Genomic DNA, 24,682 nt, shown 5'->3' with positions numbered 1-24,682 from the left:
TTGTCAAGAATGCCAAGAGATCATGGTTCTGAGCAAATATAAAATAACATATTAAACAAATAACAGATTGTGGCCTTTCAGTGTCCTGGTTTACTCAGCCTCCCTATCAAGACAGTACACAAAGAGAAAAAGGATTGATTGCACACTAGCTGAGATCAAAATGAAAGTCTCCTTCAGTGTGAAAATAAATTGCAATGCAAACATATGAGAGAGAGTGAATATATACAACATTTTTCTATTTCTACTTTACTGAAAACAGAACAATAAAAATCTATTTCCTTATGAAATATAAAGTTTTTTTTTCAATTTTAAAATGGAGATTCTTAATTGAGGGAAGAATACAAGTTCTCCACCACTGGCATTTAATGTTTAACAGAACTTGTGCAGGTTTCTTTTGAACTTAGATATGTAAATCAAAACAAAGAAGCTGAAAGAGCTACAAAGCACGAAGGGTATTCTTAAGTAGCTCCTTTTGGGTAGGTGGTCATCAAGTCTTAGGACCAGTCTAAACTGTTTTAAGCTACAGTAATTGTCTTAAAGGACCCTTTAGTTAATTGCAATACTAACATCCATGCCTAATGGAAAGTACTGTGCATACTTAACCTGTATCACATGTAAATATGTGATGATGCAGAGAGAGAGCTTGTATCACTTGCCAGAAAGAAATTTAAGATTCCACAAACAGGCAGGCAGTGCAGTTCTTACTCTTTGAGGAACCCCTGCCACCACCTAGGAGTGAGTGACCAGAGGATTCCTATCTTGACTAAGAATGAGAGCCCTGTGTATGTAACTTCTAATAAATTCTTCCAACTCATCAAGCTGGATTTGTCTGAGTCATTTCTTTGGTCTGTTGGCACCAAAGAAAATGTATCTACATAGTGTTTTCCATAGAGATTATACAATCTGCAGTCCCACCAACAGTGTATAATGTTCCTTTCTGACTGCATTCATGCCAGCATCCATTGTATTGGGATAAAAGCCATTCAAACTGGGATAAGGTGATATTTCATTGTGGTTTTAACTTGAATTTCCCTGATGATTAGTGATGTTGAACATTTTTTGTATGTCTATTGGCCATTTTTCTATCTTCTTTTTTAAAGCTTCTGCTCATGTCTTTTGCTCGCTTTTTGATGGAGTTGTTTGTGTTTTTTCTTGCTGATTTACTTGAGTTCTTTATAGATTCTGGTTAGTAGCCCTTTATTGGATGTGTAGCTTGCAAATATTTTCTCCCATTCTGTAGATTTTCTATTTGCTCTGTTGATTATTTCCTTAACTGTTCAGAAGCTTTTTGATTTAGTCAAGTTCCATTTATTTATTTTTGCTGTTGCTGTAATTGCCATTGGGGTCTTGGGCACAAATTCTTTGCCTAGCTCAATATCTAGAAGGGTTTTTCCTACATTTTCTTCTAGAATTCTTATGATTTCATGCCTTACATTTAAGTCTTTTATCCATCTAGAATTAACATTTGTTAATGGTTAGAGATATGGATCCTGTTTCATTCTTCTGCATGCAGCTATCCAATTTTCCCCATACTACTTATTGAATAGGGCTTTTTCCCACTGTATATGATTGTTTGCTTTGTCAAAGATCACTTGGCTGGATGTGGATAGTTTTATATCTGGGTTCTCTCTTTTTTTGTTCCATTGATCTATGTCTCTATTTTTGTGCCAATACCATGCTGTTTTGGATACTATAGCCTTGTAATATAGTTTGAAGTCTGGTAATGTGATGCCTCCAGATTTGTTCTTTTTGCCTAAGGTTGCTTTGAATATGTGGGGTCTTTTATGCTTCCAAACAAACTGTAGAATTATTTTTTCTAGAGTAATATATATTCAGTAAACTGTTCTGTAGATGTCTATTAGGCTCATTTTTTTTCTAGAGTCCCATTTAAGTCCAGTGTTTCTTTTTTATTTTCTGCTTGGATGATCTGTCCAGCTCTGTCAGTTGGTTGTTTAAATCCCTAGCAGTTATGATGTTCTCATTTATCTCTTTGCTTAGATGTAGTATACTTTGCTTTATGAATGTGGGTGCTCCTGTTTTAGGTGCATAAATATTGAGAATATTGACCTTCCCGCCAGTAGGTGGTGCATGCCAGAAAGAACCAGCTGCATTGTTGTTTTGGGGACCTGAGACCAGCTCTAGCCCCTCAGGAGAAGCAGGTGAATGTCCCAGTCGATGGGCAGGGCCCTGGAATTTACAGATGAGTCCTTATTCTCCACAACAGCAGAGATGGGTGGAGCAGTGAGGCTGGGTGGGGCTGGGTCAGGTGAGCCTTCCCTCAGGATCCAAAAAAGCTGGTAAGTTAGCTGTCTCGGTGGGTGCCAAAGGTTCCTCCCAGGTGGCTTGGAATAGCCATCACGGAGGGGCTGAAGCCAGAAAGCCTGCTGTGGTAGCTGGGCCATCTGAGATTCACAGTCTGGCTTTCAAAAGTGGGTTTTGCTCTTCTCCCCACTCCTCTGCCCTGTGCTTTTCCTCTGGCTTCTGCTGGCAGGCAGGAACCCAAACTAGCCAAGCTCCCCAGCAATGGCACTGAGGACTGGGAGCCTCTGTGTCCAGAATCTGGCCCTGGACTGAAAGTGTGGCCTTCCTGTGGGGAGAGGGGTGCTCCATGAGTGCGCTGAGACTCAGATCCATACTCTCTCCTCTCAGTTCTGCCCAGGCAGGCTCCCTCACCTCCCAAGATTAGTTCACAAATCTCCCCTCCATGCCCCCAAGCAACATGATCAAGTCCTGGGGGTATGGGATCTGGCTTGCAGGCCTGTCTCTGGGTCCCCAGAGATAAATCCCTGACTGTGCCATGGAGAAGCATGCTGGTCCCAAGTTGCCTGTGGGGTGCTCAAGCAGGTTTAATGTCCCTCTGCTCTGGGACGTGCTCTGCTCTGATGGAACAGCTGGGCGAGCAGGCCCAGGGAGGGCCAGTAAGCAGGGAGCTCACAATCCAAGTACCCCCTATCCACTGCAGGTTTTTCAGAGGAAAGGTTTGAGCCCCACTCTTTGTGGAAGCCTTGGTGTGGTGAACACATCAACAGAGGGGAAGCAGCTGCTCCTGAGAGCCCAATCATCTCTCTTGGCAGCCATGGTGGGACAGGGGCAGGGAAGGAAAAGAGTCTGAGTGGAGGACAGCTAGCACTCTGGTCATCTCTGTCCCTTTCTCTGGAAGGTAGCCCAGCCAGAATGTCCAAGCTCTGGGGTCACAGAGATCCCTCAGAACCCACTGGCCCCTATGGCTCCCACAGTCTGGGCCAGAGTTGGGAAATGTTTGTGTGGGAACAAATGAGACAAAAACTGACGGGCTGAAGCTCCCTGGGGAGGACAAAGGTGCACAATGGGTGGAGAAGCAATATGGCACCTGCTGTCTCGGCTCAGGTCTGTGGCAACAGGAAGTGACCCCAAGGGGTCTGGCAGCCTAGTGCTTTTTCCTCAAGAAGGTCCCAGTTCATTGGCAGCAGCTGTTTTTAGGCTCATGAGGGTAGAAAGGCTCTCTAGCAGCTTGGGTGCCTGCTGATTGCCAGAGATGTGAGGGAGGGAGAAACAAACTCCTCCACTCAACCTTCTCGCTGGACTCCAAGCCTTTTGGAGGTTAATCTCTGCCAATATCTTGCTCCTTCTTCTTCTGCTCCACAACATCTTCCCATGGAATCTCTGGTATGTTCTGGCACTTTTCCCTCAGAAGTACACCCGATCTGTGTTTTTTATTTTTTTTCTTTTTTCATCTAAAAGTTTTCCTTCTTTCTAAGACAATCTGGCAGCTGATGGCTCTGGTCAGCCTTCTTATCTCTCCTTTGAAGGTGGTATGTGTGCTAGAAAAGAAGGGGCACAGCAGGATAAGGGAGATGACATTAGGGTGGAAGGATTTAAGGCTTCTAAGATGTCAAGGAGAATTTTTCTGACCCTTGAAAACACCTAGTAAGGAGACAGTTGTCCCTAGCAAGCCGAGGTTTCTATCTCAGGATAGCACGGTTAGACATTCTTCAGAGATTTTTGGCTGGGAGACAGGATTTGATTTGTGTCCAGGACCCTGGCGTGACACCATGAACTGTAACTGCCATTCTGAGCCACACAACAGGTTTATATCATTCTTCCTTCTGATGTCAGAAAAATCTATTTAGATTTAGAATAGCAAGAAATAGAGATCTAAGAAAAAGTAGAAATAAACATCAGAAGAATTCAGAATTTTAGTAATATAAGAAGCAAAAGTTCAGAATCTATACAGATGTACAAACTAGTATAGGTGAACCAATTTCCCAATCTTTCAAAACGTAGAGACTGAAAAGATAAAAAATAGAGGTACATACATTTTAATTAGAACTGTGATGGTAACATTTATAAGGACTAAAACCACAATAAAATGAAGAAGATAACTTCTGGGGACTGGAACTTGAAATGGAAGATGGATGATAAGAAATATTTACCATCATCTAATTATTTTATTATGTGTTTTGTACTTTTATCATGGCCATTATGCCAATGGTATCCCTGAGACTGTATGGGGGAGAGTCCTCTCCCTGATTTTTTCCTAACGAATTCATTCAACAACAAATCTTTTTTGAGTTACTATGTGCTAGATACTATTCCAGTCACTGGAGATATATATAGTAGGGAACAAAACAGATAAGCTCTCTCATGAGATTTAATTCTCAAAGAGGACCTGAGATTTCCATAGGAATATGTCGACTAACACACATATATTTTTCCAGGAGTAATGGAAAGATATTATTTTGATCCTATATTGAGAAAGCTAAATTAGCTGACATTAAAAGAGGAAGAGACACAGTTCACTATGGACTTCCTAGTGGAGACTTGTGATGTTAGTGTTCTAAGAATAATTACTTTAAAAATCCCTCATAATAGATTAGGGGGACGCTTAGATCAAGCATCCAAATGGTAAAAATCACACCTCACAGATGAAGTTAAAATGACCAAATCTTCAATTACTATCTCCCAGAAAAATAAAATGTGGAACTTAAAAGGTATCTAGGAGACTACTGCATTGATTTTACAGCCATAGAAAGTGAGACTTTTAGAAATTAAATGAATGATCCAATTGGTTAATATAAGACTTTAGTTAAAAATCCACTGCATTTCCTCAGATTTACTCTGTTACTAGCCTGCCAGGGATGTAAAGTAAAACCTCTATTTAAAGTATTGAAGTGTCACTGTTGATTATATTTATCGTAAATGTGCCCAACAAATGACTAAGCAGAAGGTAAAGTCAGCAAGTACAGTGAAATAAATAACTTAGAGTCAGGATCTTAAGGATCTATTCTTGGCTCCTTCACCAACATGTTTGATGATCATTGGCAAGTCACTTAACTTCCTCATACTTCAGTAAACGTGTGGACAAAAGCAAATTCTCAGACATATTCTGAGATTCTATGACTAATGGTGCAAACTAATTCAGAATGAGTCAATATCCATGTGCATCCACCACAGATAATAGCCATTATTAAAGAGATCCACACAAAATCATAAATACACTTCTTATGCTAACAATTTGAAATGTTTCTTATTACATATAAAAATCTATAGGGTTTATCTTTCTTGTAAAGTGTATCCAGAGATAGGCAAGCCCATTCCCTAGTCATTTTCAACAGAGACACACAGAAGAAAAATTTTTTCTTAATGGGCACATATGTAGAACCCCTGTGGACATCTCCATCCAAATAAAAATGTCTCTACCCTGCTCAATGTTCTCAGTGAATAGAAGAAGTTGACAATTTCACAATTTTATGGTAATTATTTAGAACTTTTGAAAGGAAAAGTTGTTTTACCTCAGTGGTTGAATTAATTCATCAGTTATGTTCCCTAGGGTAGTTCAACTCTATACAACCATCATTGTCATGAACAACACTAGAAACAACCCTCAAATAGCGGGATATGAGAGTCAGTAGATTAAAGTGGAGTAAAGTTGATGAATAGAGAATTCTGGACAGAGTCTGTATTCTTCTCTAAGATCCCTTTGGAGAACACATCCTCAATAATGTAATCTTTGTCAGTTTTTTCTTTTTCCCATTTCATTCTACCTACTAACTTAGTTTTGCCTCCAGGAAACATTTCTTTTTTTTTTTTTTATTTCAGCATATTATGGGGGTACAAATGTTTAGGTTATGTATATTGCCCTTGCCCTCTCCCACCCCTCCCCCTGACACATTTCTACATAAACTATATGCAGCCACATTTTGGTCTCATCCTCAGCTTTTTGAAGAAGCTAAATTAAGCATCTATACACTTCTGTATTGACTAGCATCCCTCTCACCTGCATAAGGAATTCACTCAGGCCATTTCCTACTCCTCTCTTTTATTTCATTACATTTTTCCTTTTGTGGATTTGTCCAATTATCATACAAACATTCAGTAATATCATATGTCATAGAAAATAAATTTTCTTTTGATATATTCCCCCCTCCAATTTTTATCTTTTTTTGCCTATCCTTCTTCTCTACAAAGCTCCTAAAAAGATTTATCTTTGCTCTATATAACCACTGCATCTTTTTTCTTCTAAACCCACTCTACACAGAGGTTTCTACCCATTACTTCATTAAAACTTCATTCTAAGACCAATGAGCTACACATTATCAAATCCAATGGTCAATAATTATTCATCACGTTATAGCACTAGCATTTAATAGAATTCATTACTCCTTAAAATATTTGCTTCACTTGACATCTGGGACAACATGAACTCCTGCTTTTTTAAAGTATACAGTATTTCACAAGCCCTGGGACAAAATAGATTTTATATTCATTTTTTTTTCTCTTGACCCTGGCATAAATTTTTAAAAAATGACTACATAGTATTCAGGACTGGTAACTCCATGTATAGCATTATAGACACAAATGGACAGATAACCTGAGAAGGAAGAATAAAATTAACAAAGAAAATTAAAACCACATCTTTCTTCCCTGGAGGAGTGAATGCTATAGAACACATTTGTGAAACATCCAACATCATATCTTGAAGCCCCCATACATTTCCAACAGATCAATTAAAAAAAAAACAGGAAAGCAGACATAATGGTTTAATGGCCTTAGGATATTGAAAATCCTGTACTAGCACTTCCATTTCCACATGAGCCAAAATGCTCTGCTGCTCCATTGCAATTTCACTATTTATTCTCTTTCTCATTTCCATTTCTCCTGGTATCTTCTAAACATCCCTCATTTGAAATCCCCTTTTCAAACCTTGATTTAACTATGACAATTTCAGGTTATGATCCATTTCTTATACTAAAAAGAGTTTATTTCAATGGTTCTCTAGTACAGAAATATGCCCTTGATCATGAAAGTCACAGACCAGACAAAGTTCTTGGTTTTGTGAGAAGATAAAGTACCCTAGATAAAGCCAATACTAGAGGCTTAGAATGTCCCTAGCAAAATTCAAATAAAAGTTAAATTTAATTATTGTCCCATTTCTGAACTTAATTTTTAATAGGTAATTTAAAATTTCAAAAGAAATAATTTTAAACATTGGGATTGGGACTTATTTACCCAAATAGTTAAAGTTTAATATTTTCTTCAAGCCTGTCTATTCTTCAAACTATTATCAGAGCTGAGAATCAGGTCACAAAAGATAGTTAAAAATCAATTGAACAACCCATTATATATGAACAGTAGAAATACTGATATTATGCTTCCCTCTCATTATTGACTGAATGAGGCAAAGATACCCCGGTGAAATTCAGCATGTCGGATATTTATCAATAGCTTTCCAATAAATATTCAGCTGCACTTAGAAAAATTAAAAACATTTTCACAGAAAACATAGATAATTATAGAATAATAAACTTTCTGTTTTAATCACCTTAAACTTTCTCATTTCCATTTGAGCACAAATATTACTAATTATTTCCAAAATTTAAATTTCAAAACCTATTGTAGTGATAAAACATTTTCTTCATTCAAATTAGGATCATCAATTAATAATTCCTTTCACTCTAACAAGCATATCTGATTAGACTTAAATTTTTCTCTAGTTTATTGATTAAAGTTCCTATCTTAACTAGATTGATCATGTCTATTTAAAAGGTATCAAAATAAAATTTATGTAAATTCTAACCCACAGTCTCTAAGAGTATAACTATATCCAATAGCTATTTTATTCTAACTTTAATAAAATTTCCCCCAACCATGACAGTTAAGGTTAAACTTTGGCCAAGCCTGAATAAAAATTTTTTATCGATTTCTGAAAAATATTTTCAACTAAGCAAACTTATCTTCTCCTGTTTAAATGATATCCCAGTTCCCAATACCCACCTCCTCCAAAAATATGTCAGAAAACAATGAGCTTTAAAGCTAGCAAATTTTGTCTATTTCACCAGCTCACTGGGGATCCAGCTCACCTTCTATTCAGTGGCTAAAGAATTTATTACTGGTCACTTCTCTAGAAATTGTGTGTGTGTGTGTGTGTGTGTGTGTGTGTGTGTGTGTGTGTTGGGGGTGAGGGCTAGCATACATATAATAAATCTCATATCATTTTGGAAATGCCTACACAATATTGTATATACTATTATTCTTTAAGGTTTGCATAATTAATAAGTTTTATTCAATGAATAATATTTATTGAATGTTTGCAATGTGACTTCAATTCACATGCTTTAGCTCATCTAAGTAGAGCTTATGTTTCCGATTAAACAATTGAAACTGTTTATTGACGAATACACATATTTATAAGTAAGAGTATAGCTTTTAAATTCCCAGGACTTTGTTTTTCTGAAATCAATGTGAACATTTCAGGGCAGTGTTCTGTTCTAGAGACAAATTTTCCACACGATAAATTTAATTCCTTCTCAGAAAGGAAAAAGATGAAAATATGAAAAACTATCAAATACCCTGGCTATAATATTCTTCTTACCTTTTAGATTTTTTTGCCAACCCAGTCACTCTCATCCTCATTTTCTGGGTGTAGAATGTGACTTTTTAAATTTAATTGACACCGAAAATCTTATATAAGTTCTAAATATGTATTATTTGTTCTCTTTTCATTTTATGTCAGTATTCTCATCCTGATTGGAGAGTAGTTCTCAGTGGCAGCTTCCAAGGTAAGCCCCTTCTGCTGGTGGGCTAAAAGCCTATTGTAGTTCACCACAAATTATTCTCTATGGTAAGATGGTGGTTCCTTACATCTCAGTATGTCTCTTAATTCTTCCTTAAAAAATCCTCAGAACATTCAGAGAACCACAACTGCAGTGGCTATTCATTACCCCCTTCAGCCCACAGGAAGCAAACATCTGTGCTGCATGCCTACTGAGTGTCAGGCCCACACTCTTAGACTCTCTTTGGGTTGGTCCTCTGCTATACTTCTCTTGGAACCTGCCAGTTGCTAATGGTAATTTTTTAGATAAAAGCAGGTAGTTTCTCCCATTGTCAACTGTTCACCCCCAGGATACTCAGAGATGTCTACCACCGGTCTGAAAGATCTGCTTTTATGCTGATCACTCACACCGCTTACTGCCCTAGATGTGCTCTCCTTGAGAAAACATCTCCACTCCCCAAGGACAATCGACCAGGACCGAGACACCTACATAATTTATTCTTTGTAACAATTCTTTAAAGTAAATACCACTACTATCCTTATTATACAGATGAGCAAACACAGCAGAGAGAGTTTAAAATCCTCCTGACTAAGGGTGAATTCATACTGAACAATTAATCTGGTGTATTCTTCACATCTGTCCTGTGGGAAGAAACATTCCAAACCATTTGTCTCATTTGTTCCAACATAAGCAATAGGATAGTACACTAGCATAGGGTTAATCAGTAGGCAAACTTTTAAAAAATGCAGTTTTATTCAGTTGGTAGGAATACTGCACAGCAAGAGGAAGGGTTTTATGTTAGACTCATAAAAGAAGAAAAAAATTGCTTTTATGTTTTACTGGTTTCTTAAATGACTTTTTATCGTAATAAGATTAACTAATTTTATAATCCAAATAATATTGATCATAAACTCATCTCTCTGATCCTTCTTGACTCAAGATCACTGAAGATCAGTTCTACAAAACGAAGATTTCAACTCAGCATGTTCTAGCTAACAGAACCCTCACTGGCTATTTCTTGTGTAAGTGCTTTGATGTCCATGGCAGATTTCAGAGACTCACGGGTCAGATATCTTTTCTATTTTTCTGTTTCTCATAGCTCCTAGTATAGCACCTATGTACATAGACTCTTAATAAATACTTATTGTGGATGAATAAAAATATCAGGATATGGCAAAGAAGAATGTTAAGAGAAAACAAAAAAACACTTATGCCACCATTACCTCTGCCCTTTATCCTACTTCTGGTTATTGTCCACAACTACCAGGGGCTGCATCTTTGGTTTTAGAAGTGTTAATGGTCTGTCTTGGGTAGAAAAAGAATGTTGCCATCCATCAGCTAGTTCCAATCTAACAAAGCATAGCCCTTATTGAAGTTTAAAAAAATTAAAATTAAGTGGACTTCACCATCATAATTTTAGCTGGTACTACTTAGTAAAAAGGCAGAAATCTGTGTTATATTTAAGGAAAAATTACAACCCCCTCCAAAATAAATAAGTTTTTAAAACCTTCTCATAGTTTAAGAAAACAATTTCACAAATATCATTATTATTTTGTACTAATGCTACGTATTACACCCTTCTATGGTTGATAATTGATTTAACAGTATCTTTAGACATTGATATAACTAATCTTTTACTTTAAAATGTCTATTTTATAATCCAAGAGAGGATAATAAGTCTTTAACCTAACCAATTTCTATAGAACTGATTAAAATGTACAACTGAAGAAATGTGTGATCGAATTAAATCTGAGTTACTTTGATTTAAAATGTGTGTTCTTCACCATCTTCACTTACAAAAAGATTACGAAGTTATAACTTATTAGCCAGTGAAAAATATCTCCCAAACAAAATCATAATAAGTTGAAGGAAAATTTGTCTACTAAGTAAGCCATAACATATATGTAAATGACCATATTAATTAAGTTTGGTTATGTCTCCCATATATATGTATGTATGTATGTGTGTATTATTAATAATTGTAAATGTAATAATTAAAAATTACATATGAATTAGTTTGCTAGGGTTGCCATAACAAAATACCACAAACTGAGTGATTTAAGCAACAGAAATTTATTCTCTTATGGTTCTGGTGGCTAGAAGTCCAAGATCAAGCTTGTGGCAGGTTTGGTTTCTTCTGAGGCCTCTCTTGGCTTGCAGATAGCTGTCTTCTCATAGTGTCCTCACATGGTCTTTCCTTTGTGCACATTCTCGTTTTATAAAGACAATAGTCTGATTGAATTAGGGCCCACCTTAATGCCCTTATTTTAACTTACTTCTGTAAAGGTCCTAGCTCCGAATACAGGCACATTCTGAAGTACTGAGTATTAGGGCTTTAACAAAGAATTTGGGGGGACACAGTTCAACTCATAATGATATACATTAAGTATGCACATTATGCATTTATGTATTTTATTGCTATTCTAGGAAAGAGGCTCTTTCCTAGTTTTAAAAATCTTCTTTCCTATCTCTCAACAATACACACACACACACACACACACAAATCACTTTAACTTTTGAGTCATTCTGAACTCTGTTTTACATTGCATATTAGAGAATTATGTACTAAACTAAAATATAAACCTTTATATTTTGGTGGCATATAATTTCTCTTTGAAGGAATAGGTGACTTATTATTTACAATCACTTCATGCCATCAACTACAAAGTCATTCCTCACCTAGGGATTGTGTACAAGACTCCTTTGATAGTGATTAAGCAAAATACTTTCTATAAAAATCCAAATCATCTTACATCAATGTAGCTTGAAGAAGGGAGACCTTGTCAATTTTATGGGCTACAACAGATTCTATTTTTTGATTCAATTGATGGAATGCAAATCAAATGACGTAGCTCTAGCCTGGAGTAGGTGGACATATACAGTTTCAGAGCTCATGAAACACATCCACATGTACCTACAGGAGTAAGTTGTATATAAAATGATCACAAAATTTCAGTGGCATGCAATGATAAGCATTCAATTAGCTCACTGTTGGGGGCAAACACATCTTGATTGTTTTCAGCTGGGGGTGGCTTTGCTCTTGGCTGTAGACCTCCCTGGGCATGGTTACTCTCCAGCTGAGATTTGGTGTCAGGTTAGTTCTGTGTGTTTATTCTTGGGTCAAAGCTAAAGAAACAGTAGCTTGGAGGGTATGTTCTTCTGACGGTAATGGCAGAGATGCAAGGAAGCAAGTAGACATACACATTGTCCCTTAAGGCATAGGCTCTAAATTGGCACTTGTTATTCCTGTTTTATCCTATCGAACAAAATAAATCCCATGTCTGAACCTAAAGACAAGTTGCAGGAAATACACCCTCTCCCTTTTCTGGAAGGAAATATTAAATATAAAGTCATATGGCAAAGAACATGAGAAGGAAGAGTGAAAAGTTTAGGCCAATTATTCAAATTCTGACCCATAGAGAAGTGGTGTGTAATGAGAAATTTTTAAACACCACTATAGAAATGGAAATTCAGAATTAATAGACTTAACTGAATTAAAAAATTTAAATTGATACCAAAACTTACAATAGAAGTAATATCACATAATGGATCCTCAGGCTACACTTTATACAATGAACTTTTGAAAACATACTTGCTTATTAATCTGATGCTAGAGTTTTATGTGAATAGACACATTAACTTTTATCAGTCCTAAAGAGAAGCTATCAAATATGCAGAAATCCTAAGACTAAGTCAACTAAATATTGATAACATGTTTAAACATGACTAAATTTAATAAAGTTAGTAAATGCCTACAAAAAATATATTTATAATCTCCCTCCCATTGCCCAAATATTTAAGATATTTTTAATATGAAATGAATGCCTTATCCTCATTTACTTGCAGAAAGGAATGTTCAAAAATGTAGGCTCCTCCAACAGAATAAGAGAAAATATTTGGAAACTACCCATCTGGCAACTGCAATATATAAGGAGCGCCAACAACTCAATAGGAAAAATCAAATAATCCAATTAAAAATGGGCAAAGGATCTGAATAGACATTTTTCAAAAAAAGACATACAAATAATGGTCACTAGGTATATGAAAAAATTATCAATATCATTAGTTATCAGAGAAATACAAATCAAAACTACAATGAGATATCACCTCACCCCAATTAAAATGGCTTTTATCAAAAAGGCAGGCAATAAACAAATGCTGGCAAGTATGTGGAGAAAGGGAACTCTCGTACACTGCTGGTAGGAATGTAAATTAGTGCAACCACTATGGAGAACTGTATGGAGGTTCCGCAAAACACTAAAGATAGAACTACCATATAGTCAGCAATCTCACTGCTAGGTATATATCCAAAGGAGGGAAATTCAGTATATGAAAGAGATACCTGCACTCCTAAGTTTATTGCCACACTATTTACAGTAGCCAAGATTTGGAATCAACCTAAGTGTTCATCAATGGATGAACGAATAATGAAATTGTGGTAGATACACACAATGGGCTATTATGTAGCCACAAAAAAGAATGAAATCCTGCCATTTGCAACAGCATGGATGGAACTGGAGAACATTATGTCAAGTGAAATAAGACAAACACAAAAAGACAAATCTCATATACTCTCATTCATGTGCGGAAGCTAAATATTAAAAACAATTGATCTCATGAAGACAGAGAGTAGAATGATGGTTATCAGAGACTGAGAAGGATAGCGGAGAGGAAGGGATAAAGAGGGGTTGGTTAATAGGTGCAAAAATAATTAGATAGGCAGATAGAATGAACAATATTTGGTAGCACAACAAAGTAACTGTAATCAACAATAATTTAGGGTATACTTTAAAATAACTAAAAAAGTGGAATTGGTATGTTTCTAAAACAAAGAAATGATAAATTCCTGGGGTAGTGGATACACCAATTACCCTGATTTGATTAATTCACATTGTATGCTTTTATCAAAACATCACATATACCCTGTAAAGGTATATAACTATTATGTACTTTAATAAAAGTAAAGAAAAAGCTACTAGAAAACCATGAAAAAAATATAGGCTCCTCCAACATGGTTCAAACACAGTCATCCACTTGAAATTGTACCATGGTAACAACTGAACATTTACCAGATACTCTAGAATGTCTATGACCTCACATAGTAGCTGAGATTGATTTTTTTTACAACCCATTGAAACTTTTTTGTTGAGGCATTTTGAAAATTTAAAAATAATAATAAAGGAAAAATATGGTTCTCTGTTTGAACTGAGTATTTTAAATAGATCATGCATTGTGATACAAGTAGTTCACCAGAAATGTAAATATAGAGTATTCAAAATACCTATTTATCATATTCACGGAGTCTTCCTTTCTAGCATTAGCATCATATACTTTATATTGCTTTCTTGACTATTGCATTTGAATCTGAGCTAAAAATTTTAATTGAAATACCTCTTATTGCCTGAAAAAAAGAGATATCTTTTATTTTCTTGAAAACTGCAATAGTTCATAGTCTCAGAAGCTCATCTCTCTTCAAATCTTTGAAAGAAAAAAAATAAACTCAAAGATTTGCAAGTTTTGTTGTCAGAGTTGTTACCCAAATTCCAAAGCATCCAGACAACTTGACAAGTGGCTGCATCCTGGGATTCTCAAAATTCATAAAAATCAGTAGTTTTCTTTGAGATGATTTAAACATGGAAACATGGAAAGTCATGTTAGACATGAACAAAGAATTTGTATAAAATTCTTCAAGGGTTTTTTTTTTTTATTTTTTTGCCTTTTATCTAGGATTAAATTATACATGTAAAGTCCAGGAGTAAAAAAAAAACAGAGTTCAGAATTACAGGCTCAATAAAAATCCTTCAGGGACTATCTCAATACTTTATTTTATTTTTCTCCCTAGGGTTCTTTCCTGAGTAGAGGGTGAGAAGTGACACATTAATACTTTTACTCATCCCATATTGTCTGCCAACCACTCAGCTGGACACCAGGGATTTAAGAAAATAAAGATATGCTTTTTTTCTTTCGGTATAGTGTTGCTTACAGGGAAATAAATAGGAAATTACATTTCAACAGGATAAATACTTTGGCAGTACTAAAAGCAGGATTTTGTGGAGGGAGTGGCACATTGAGCACAGACAAAATCATCCTAGAGTATGTGTCCTTATGGCATTTGTCTTTGAATACGTAGCTTTAGCAATGATTTTTAGGATGCAAGGGATTCTGACTTTCCCTTTACTCTCTCATCATATTCTTTTGCCTGTGATAGCACCTTAAGAAAATCACAGAGTAGGTCCCTAGGATTTCAGAGCAACTCCATACCCACCATTAAAATAAACTTTTCTCCTTTTCAAAATAATCCACCAGGTTGTTAGTGGGCCCTGGGTAGGTGCTGAATACCTCTCAGTGGGACACCAAGTCACCATGAGACCTCAGCTACTTATCTTGAGTTAGGTGTTAATTGATTTTCAAAGTCACAAGCTAAGCAGCATTCCATCATCAGTTTGAAGTGACATTAAACTTGAGCAAAATCTGAAGTCAAAAGAAAGTTGGATAAAGCATCTATTAGGACTTAAGGAAAGACTCACAAAGAAAGAGGCTAAGTTCATAGGAGAGTATTATGGAAACAGTCTCAAAAAATTTTTACTTCTTCAAGGATAACCTGGCTATAGTCACTGTTGGGTACCCAAAGTGCCCATGATGAATATCAATGCTGAGACTCTGATATGTCACCATAACATGGAAATTCTTGTAACCATCTGATTGTTGAATGATTAAAATAGTCCCATCCCACCATGAAGGGGGCAGTTCTTTGAAAGAATGACTTGAATTTGTCTTTTCTGAGTAAAATGAAAAAAATTATGTCTTACTTCTCAGACTCATTTAAACTCCAAAGAGAACTATTTACTAGTTCATCTTTACTCCTCATTCATTCATCCTCCCAAGCAATCCTTCATTGCCACTCAACAGAATTCCTCTCTTCCCCCCTCGCATAACTCATTTTACTGGAAAAGGAATATAAGCTTCTAAACCCCGTTTGGAGACTTCAATCTTCATGCTGAGGGTTCCCATGTGTACACATTAAATAAATTTGTATTCTTTCCTCATATTAATCAACCTGCCTCATGGCAGTGATTTGTCAGTGAACCTTAGGAGGGCAAGAGCCTGCTCCCTACAATCCTCATTTCTAACATTAGCTTTCCAACTGACAGCAATGTTACCGGTCCACGGACCACACTTTGAGTAGCAAGGCTTTAAAGGCTACTTGCTTACAGGATCATTTATAAACAAGCCAAAACAACAAAAATTTTTAAAGCAACTTATGTATAGAAGCAGAGTCTAGTTTTCTTTTAAAGTCATTTTGACTTCTTCTTTACGTTTTAAGTTTTCAAAACATATTTCAATTTATTTTTTCTATCCAAGAAGTTTAATATAAACTTTGTTCCAAATATATTTGTAATGATCCATTAGACTATATGAAGACAAGAAAGATAACAAAGCTGATAGAAATCTTTATAAACAGGCATAAGATTTATTAAATTTTTGTGTATTGATAATTATAAATAAATATAAATTGTGTGTATGTGTGTGCATGTATTGTAATAACATTTGAACTAGCTGAAAATAACCCCTCAAAAGGATACCACACACTTTTAAATCACAGATGAACTATATGCTGTAAGGGTAAATATAAACTGAAATATAAAAAATTTAATTTTCCCTGGTACAAAAACAAAAAGTTTCCTGCCCCTCCATGCCTCTTTTTAGATGTTTGTTTTAAAAAACTTGTGACTCCTTTCTCTCCCCTTTTGAAATGTATATAAATGTTTTTAAAGGCTAAATAAGGCACTTTTTTTTTTTTTTTTTTTTACGATTTCGGAATATTTTCTCAGGGCATTGGAAACCATCTCTTTGAAATGTAATCAATTAAGGGTAGGTCCCTCTCTCCCAGTTTCCTGGGGAGATAGAACCCTAACTTTAGCTAGTGCCTGATTCCAAGTTGCAAACCTAGCTCTTATTATAAAGATATGAGATTTTATTTTTGATAAAGGCAATTAGCAAACCTAAGTTGCTACTCTAATTATAATAAGTGAATTTAGGATGAACTCTGTGTGACAAATGGTGACATCAAGTCTACTTACTTGAGGACTAGTTATTGTTTATTTTGAGAACATGTGTTTAATAGGTTGTATTTGCTTGGGTATATATAAGAGGTGAGATTTCTAACTGTATTCACCATCCCTTCTAGCAGATTGTGATGAACATCACATTGTGCTTTAATGCTTATTCAATACTAAAACTGTATTCCTTCTCTTCTACCTTTGTGGAAAGGATTGCTGGGGTGAGAGAAGTTTTTGTTTTCAATAATATTTCCCCAGCAATACCTATAGGAGTTAATGCAAGGCAAGGAGGGCTTGTATCACTCTCTGAGACTTCTCCCTAAACTCCAATGTTAAACTCCACGGGGAAAGGTTGGAATAGCACTACTTTCTACTTTCATGTCCAAAAAAAAAAAAAAAGGGGTTTAATGAACTGGTGAAAACACAGGCCAGAGGTCTGCTTTGCCTGGTTCGCATCTGAAAGCCCAAACCTAAAATCATGAATATTTGTACTCCAATGATAGAAAAAGGTCAAAGGTCAATTGTAAATACACTGCCAACAATAAAAAGATATGGAAGTCCACAAAGAAAGAGAATTTGTTAAAGCAAAAGTCAGCAGATTTAAATGTCTTGCTTGACCTGGGCTTTTCTTAGATAGTGTAGGGTGGGAAAACATCCAAAGAATGATTTCAAGAAGACTTTCTTAATTTGCTGAAGACAAAGATCAGAGTAACAGGAATTTTTTAGGTCCTTTGAAATTCTCTTCCATCCACCTCTGGAATTAGACTGTCCCAAAACCAGCACTTCAAATGGAACTGGTAGGTAAAAGAATAGAAGAAAGAACAGAATGTCTTGCTACAATAATAAAAACAGAAAGAAATAATATATAAAATAGTAGTTATCAAAGAAAAGGAGATATATAGAAGTAAGGCAATATAGGAACTTCAAATGCACATATGAAAAGGAATGTGAGGTTGATCTAGTCACAGAAATTAGAAGAAAGGCAGGTTGTGTTTGTGTCAGGAAGCCCCTGCCTTAAAGTATCTATTAATTATATCAGTGAAAATTCCACAGTAAAGGTTCATTTTCAACAGAATTATTCATATTGTGGGGCATATCTATGGGATCTTCTTTCTACCTACCTCTCCTTCATATCGTGCCTGCTCAGGTGCTAAAGTTCCACCTCCTGTCTGGCCCATGCTTGTCTCATTGCTATTACTGCATATACCATACTACATTTGTTTTAAATTATGAGATTTTATTTTTAAAATCATTTTTCAGTTTACAGAAAACTTGAGCAGAAGGTAGAGAGTTCTCATATATCCCCTCTCCCTCTGCACACAGTTTCCCCTATCAATGATAATATCTTGCTTTATTTGCCAAAATGCCATTTTTTTGCCTATTATATTTTTCCTAATTGTTTATTAATTCTTTGGTGCAAAGATTATTACTTAGCAGTATGAGAAGATATTCAGTAAATGTTGATTTAAAAAGCTAAATTAAATAGAATGTGAATTGGATAGTAAAATTGTATATAACTTAATTTTACTCTTTTAAATACCTGGGACTCTTTTAGGGATATGATGAAAGCCATTTCTGAAATGTGTATATATCCAACTTTGAATATAAGGGTGAAAAATCTCAGGATTTCTGAACCTTGGCACTACTGGACATTGTAGGACATTGTAGGACATTTGGCAGCATTTTTAGCCTTCATCACCTAGATGCTGGGGCAATTCCATCCCCCACCATGACAATCAGAAATGTCTCCAGACATTGCCAAATGTTCTCAGTGTGACAAAATTGCCCCTGTTAAAGAATTTAAAAGATAATGTCACCAGACCACATCTAGGTAAGTAGACATTAACATAAAAACTGGTTTCAAAATAATATTAATTGGGGGTCTACTTTTATAAATGTTAAATGAGAAAGGAGAGAAAGAGATGATGAAAGGATAAAATGATTACACATAAAAAGAAATTTATTAAGTATAGCAGACACTATTTGGGGAAGTGTTGAACATACATATATTATAATTTTCTTAGCACACATAAAAAACAAGTAATTATTCAGAGAAGTTCTTAGTGGATAATGTGATGTAAAAGTTTGACATCTGTTGCTTCCAGTCTTTCATTTAACTTACAAATTAGAATTTCAAGTGTATATTTTAAAATTATTCCTTGAGAAAATGCAGTGAGACATTGGTAATAGAAATTGCCTATAAAATTAAAAGCATGTATTTATAAAGATGTTTACTAGTTACACAGTCATTGATCCACATTACTAAATTCTTCCAGAGTACATAAATACACAAACCAACATTGAGCAACTGCCCCCTATTTGCAGGATACTTGGAACTATGAAAGCCTAAAAAGTGAAGGGAAGACATCACTTCTGCTTTCAAATCACCTTTGTCCACTGATATTTTCAGGACTAGAGTTTAAAGTTTAGTTCTGGATCAATTTACTTTCTAAGCAAAAAATGTGAAAAGCTAAACACTTAATCATGTCATCACTTTTATATTGAAGTGAAAAGGGCTTGGCTTGGCTCAAGAATAATTTAGATAAATGAAAAAGTGCATCGTTGACATCTCTGTGGAGAAAGACCAAATCTTTAAGAAGCATATTCATGTGGTAGCTAGGCTCCAAAGTCAAGTGGGCTTAGGTTGGAATCCTGCCCCTGTCCCTTGCAAATTATATGGCATTATGAAAATCAAACAAGCTCAGTCCCAGTTTTCCCATTAGCATAATAGAGATAAGAGAGGATTAAATGCGATCATGTGCTGGGAACATAGCAAATATTCAGCTATGTTAGACATCAATAAATTAACCAGTATTTTTTGAACAACTACTATGTGCAGCCATTTGGCTAGAACTAATAAATATATGGTCATTAATTTCCTGTATATAAGTCATATTATGATGTCAGTTTTACCACTGAAGGAACTTAACTCTAAAAATGAGCACAAACTGCTATGTTTTCAGTGATTTATAAACATGATACATACCATGTCAATTTTATGTATTTCTTAAAAAATTATTACCAAACTAATTGTATATTGTTTCAGTATTAAGTATAAAATATATAAATTGTAACAGTTACTTCTCACTAGTCTGAGAAATTTGAATATTTCTATGCATTTACCATATGTGAACATTTTCAGTTTTATCAGTGAAGAAATTCCTGAAAATGTCCTTCCCTCTGTCCTATGTTTTTGTTTGTTTCCTGGAGGCCAAAAATTTGTATTTTGTTTATCTGTGTATACCCCGGTGTGCCCAGCATAATGCTCTTATCTGGTGGATCTCCGAGCATGGAGGTTAGGTGAGGTAAATTGAATTGAATTGCTGTAAACTGAAAGCTTCTTTCAGCACCGCTTATTTCTATAGAATCCTGAAGGTAGCTGGAGCTGAATGCCTCAGATAGCTATTTTTCATTACTATATACAAAATCACTGCGAGGTTGGCAGGAAGAAATGAAAATGTCTTGACACAAAGAGTTAATGTGATTTGCCAAGGCTTACAAGGTGCCCATCTAAGATTTCCGGCTCACTTCCAGAGAATTCTGTTTCTTAGCCTGCTGTTTTCCCTGTATGAATAATTATGATTTTTAATTGAAGTGTACATCAGCTTTAATGTACTGGTTTGGCCACTGACATATCAGGTGTGTGATAACTCCTTAAATGAACCTCATAAATGATGTTCCAAGATTAAATTTTAAAGACTTCTCTTGACTACCACCTTGTGGTTGATTTTTCAAAGTAACAAAATTCAGCCTTGAAGAAAAACACATACAGACTTCAATCATGTTAAAAAGAATTAAAAGGCCAGTAACTTATATATATAAATAATAGATAATCTTGTAATGAGGTCAACATAAACCTTTTTAAAATCATCTTTAATGAAACTCAGCATTTAAAATAAACGTATTTTTTGTTCCATCATTATTTGTACAGGTAGTTTGGAAAATTACACTGGGGGAAAAAACAGGAAAATATTACCTCAATCCACATAAAATATATGTGATATCATCAATTTAATTCAAAACCTTTCTATGTTTCATTGGTTACTTTCTGAAAACTTTAAAATTAGACTTAGTTGCTGAATAAATATCAATTTAATAACAAATTGCATGTAAGAAAAGTTACAACCTACCAGCAATTTTAAAAAGTATGTCTTTATATGATACAGACTTTATTATGTATTTTCATTACAGTTAAAATAGAAATATTAGTTAGTAAATAATATAATTTTATTAGAGTATTTGAAATATGTACATTCTTTTTTTTTCTTGTCTTGATTAGACTAACATGATTAGTAATCTGCTCTCTGGCAATATATCTGGTATGTGTCTAAAACTAAATTAATTACTTGTGTAAGAAAAGTCTGTGAGTTTCCTCAGAAGAAATCGGATCATTCCATTAGGACTTATAATTGAAAGACCAAGATAATTGCTACAATCCAATAACAAAGATTGAAAGAGGAACATTGGTCAACCACAAGGCCTTCAATCATACTGATGAAAGGAGGTCGACAAATGATTGCTAATGCTTCAAATTCATAAACCAGGTTATCTATTTGAGGGTAAAGTTAGATAGTATTTGGTCACAATGTATTTGTGTATTTGGTCATATAAATATAGTTCATGGTATTATAATAATTAAGAACTCTACTTTCTAATGCATTAATTAATTTACACAGACTACCTATGAAGATTGCCAAGATGAGTGTTTTTGGTATTATAGAACAATATTGGAAATCCTGCCTCAAACCTAGTTTCACATTTGAAGAGTGATTAAATTTAATGCAAGAATAAATAGGGTACCATTCTGAGTTAGACAGTCCAGTAAACTTCATATTCCACAACGATCCCAAACAAGGGAAACCTGGCACATCTGTGAGGTTTTACACCTGGACCAAAGGCAGAGTTGCTTTTATTTTTTATTGATCAAGAAAATAATCCTTGTTGAAAATCAGACTCTCAAGTGGAAATTATAATTGTTTTATATTTCAGCTAGAAAACAAGCTATATATAATGCAGATCTCTCACTGCAAAAAAAAAAAAAATTAATTTTAAGTCAAAAATCCCTGAGAGGAAAGAGAAAAAAAGCCTCAAGTAGTCTTACTCCCAGTCCAATTCTATTTCAGCAGCTCCATGATGCCTACATCCTTATGAACAATCACAGATATTCGCTTTGATCATGAATTCTGGGTATTATATTTTATACCTGCTTCCATATAAGATAGCTTCTCATTATGTTATTTTTAAAATCATTTGCCATGGTGTGGTCTTTATTCTAAGAAAACAGTAGAAAGCTAATGCAAGAAGGTAAACCTTCATTTGAATTATGACTATTTTTTTTTTAATTTTATGTGTCTTTCATTTAGGTCTGATCTAACTATCTCAAAGTTTGTGCTTTAATGATCTTGTGAAGTTTTTTCCATTATGTCTTTGAGGTGGTCCCATTTTCTTAATGGGAGAAATATATTTGACTTGTCTGAGAGCCATGTTTGCTTTCCTTGCTTGCTGCCCTAGGATATGTGAGACTAGAAACTCTATCAAAAATAGTTTTAATTTACTTGCTAACATTCATGCTCTTGGTAGGAATAATTTTGATTAGTAGAGAAAGCACTTTCTCATTGTCTTCTTTTACTGGCATATAATACATTGCAGTTGTGTCTTTCTTTACTGAGCCTAGGAGCCTTTAGATTGATTATCCAATTAATCCTCCTAACATTGCTGTAAAGTAAGAATGGGGAGTAAATTCCCATTCTACATGTAGGGAGATTAAATGACTTATACTATGTCACCAAGCCAGTAAAAAGCAGAGTTAAGAAAACTGCTTAAGGCTAGCCTTTATTGCAATATTGGGTAATTATTTTTCATATTATAAGAACCTCTTCAAAGACAACTGGTACTAGAAGTTGACGACTAAACAGGTTTCTTCATATTTATTTGTAACTGTGTTCTCTAAAATGGCCTTTTGAAGTAATAACTGGGAATATAAATGCATTTATATTGGTGGAACATAGTTCATGGTGCTATAATGATATACAAAATAAAATCACTTTTGTTTTTCTAGTTATAAAGCTAGTTAGCATTCATTAATAAGTGATAATATTGATTTATTAATAAGTGAATGTGGAATTCAATGCATCTTTTCTTTTGCATTTTAATTTATTACTAATACTCTAGTTTAAGTTGCCCCCTTTCTCACATGAGAATTATGCAGCTCAATATCACTTTTATTTGATTATTTTAATCATCAATTTTTAAAGAGATTTTATATTCATGCAGAAACAATTCAAGGAGCAGCATCATTTTATTTCTATTATTTTTATTTTTAAATAAGATTAAATTTAACCTATAAAAAGAAAAATAAAATATTTAAAATCTTACATGTTTCTCCATTCCCCAACTTTCCTTGCTGCATAGAAACTAAAAAAAATGACTAATCTGCATAATATGTTTGACTATACATTTGACTGTAACCCAAAAGTCAAAATGTCGGAAATCTCAGAAGCACGGAATTCCCTGTAGGGTTTCAAACCCAAGTCTGTAGTCTGAGGGAGACCGGCAATTCAGGTAAGCTTCAGTTATGCACTTGAACTTTAAGGTCTTTTAGAAGAAGATAGATTTGGATTCATTTGAGATTTTCTTTTTGTAAGTCAGTAGATATTAGATCTGAAGGGACCTTTTAAAATGTTTTTGAATTTCTCCTTTGCATAATAAATGAAAGTTGAAAGTCCAAGGTCCCTTGAATATGATCAGCCCTGTCCTGCTCACTCTGGAGGGCTGATGCCACCGTATGGAACTCAAGGCTCACTGCACGTTGAGATAGCCACAAAAAACCTAAGTTCCAGAACAGCTTATAACCTAAATTTAGTCAATATAAAAGCATTTTACTGTATAAATAAAAGGCAGGAGATTAAATGTCAAATTATTTTGTAATAATTTTATGCTCTTGTTTCTTACATTGCATATTATTAATCAGATATGAGATTCATGTTCCTTTGGTAATGTTAACAGAGTTGTTTATTAAAGCAAATGTGCAGGCATATTGCAGACATTCAGGAAAGATTATTTAATTTCTACATTATTATGTTTCTTGTTCCTGCTCTTATTATTGTACTTTATCCTTAGTTTCTTCATTCCAAGTTATATGTGGACTGTTAAGTTACTCAAATGTGGCTAGAACTAGAAAAAACACATCTGTTTCATTTTAAAATTTTAGTTAATTGTGCTAATATTGAGACTAAACAGAAAGACTCAAACAGGGGCCAATTCCCTAGTAAAGATCTCCCTGTGAGTTTTCTGAGGGGCATGAACACAGAGTTAAGAAGCTTCTACTCATCATATTAAGGAATGAGTGAGGAGGAATTAGGAAGACATCTGTAGCTTTTAGTAAAAGCGGGAAAATGCTTGCAGAAGGGATGGAGTAATCAACATGTGATGGTCCTCAGTGCATAAATAGTAAATGGGAAGCCTAATTCAGAGATGTGCTGGGACCCAACTCTGGCTTCATGAACACTGGACACGGGGTCTAGAAAAACGTTTACGTCCAAGTGAATTCAAAGAGAGTTTTAAATTTAACATAATGGAATGTGAAAAGCA

Source organism: Lemur catta, chromosome 6, assembly GCF_020740605.2.
Source record: "Lemur catta isolate mLemCat1 chromosome 6, mLemCat1.pri, whole genome shotgun sequence".
In the NCBI taxonomy this organism is placed as follows: Eukaryota; Metazoa; Chordata; class Mammalia; order Primates; family Lemuridae; genus Lemur; species Lemur catta.
This window is presented reverse-complemented; position numbering follows the sequence as displayed.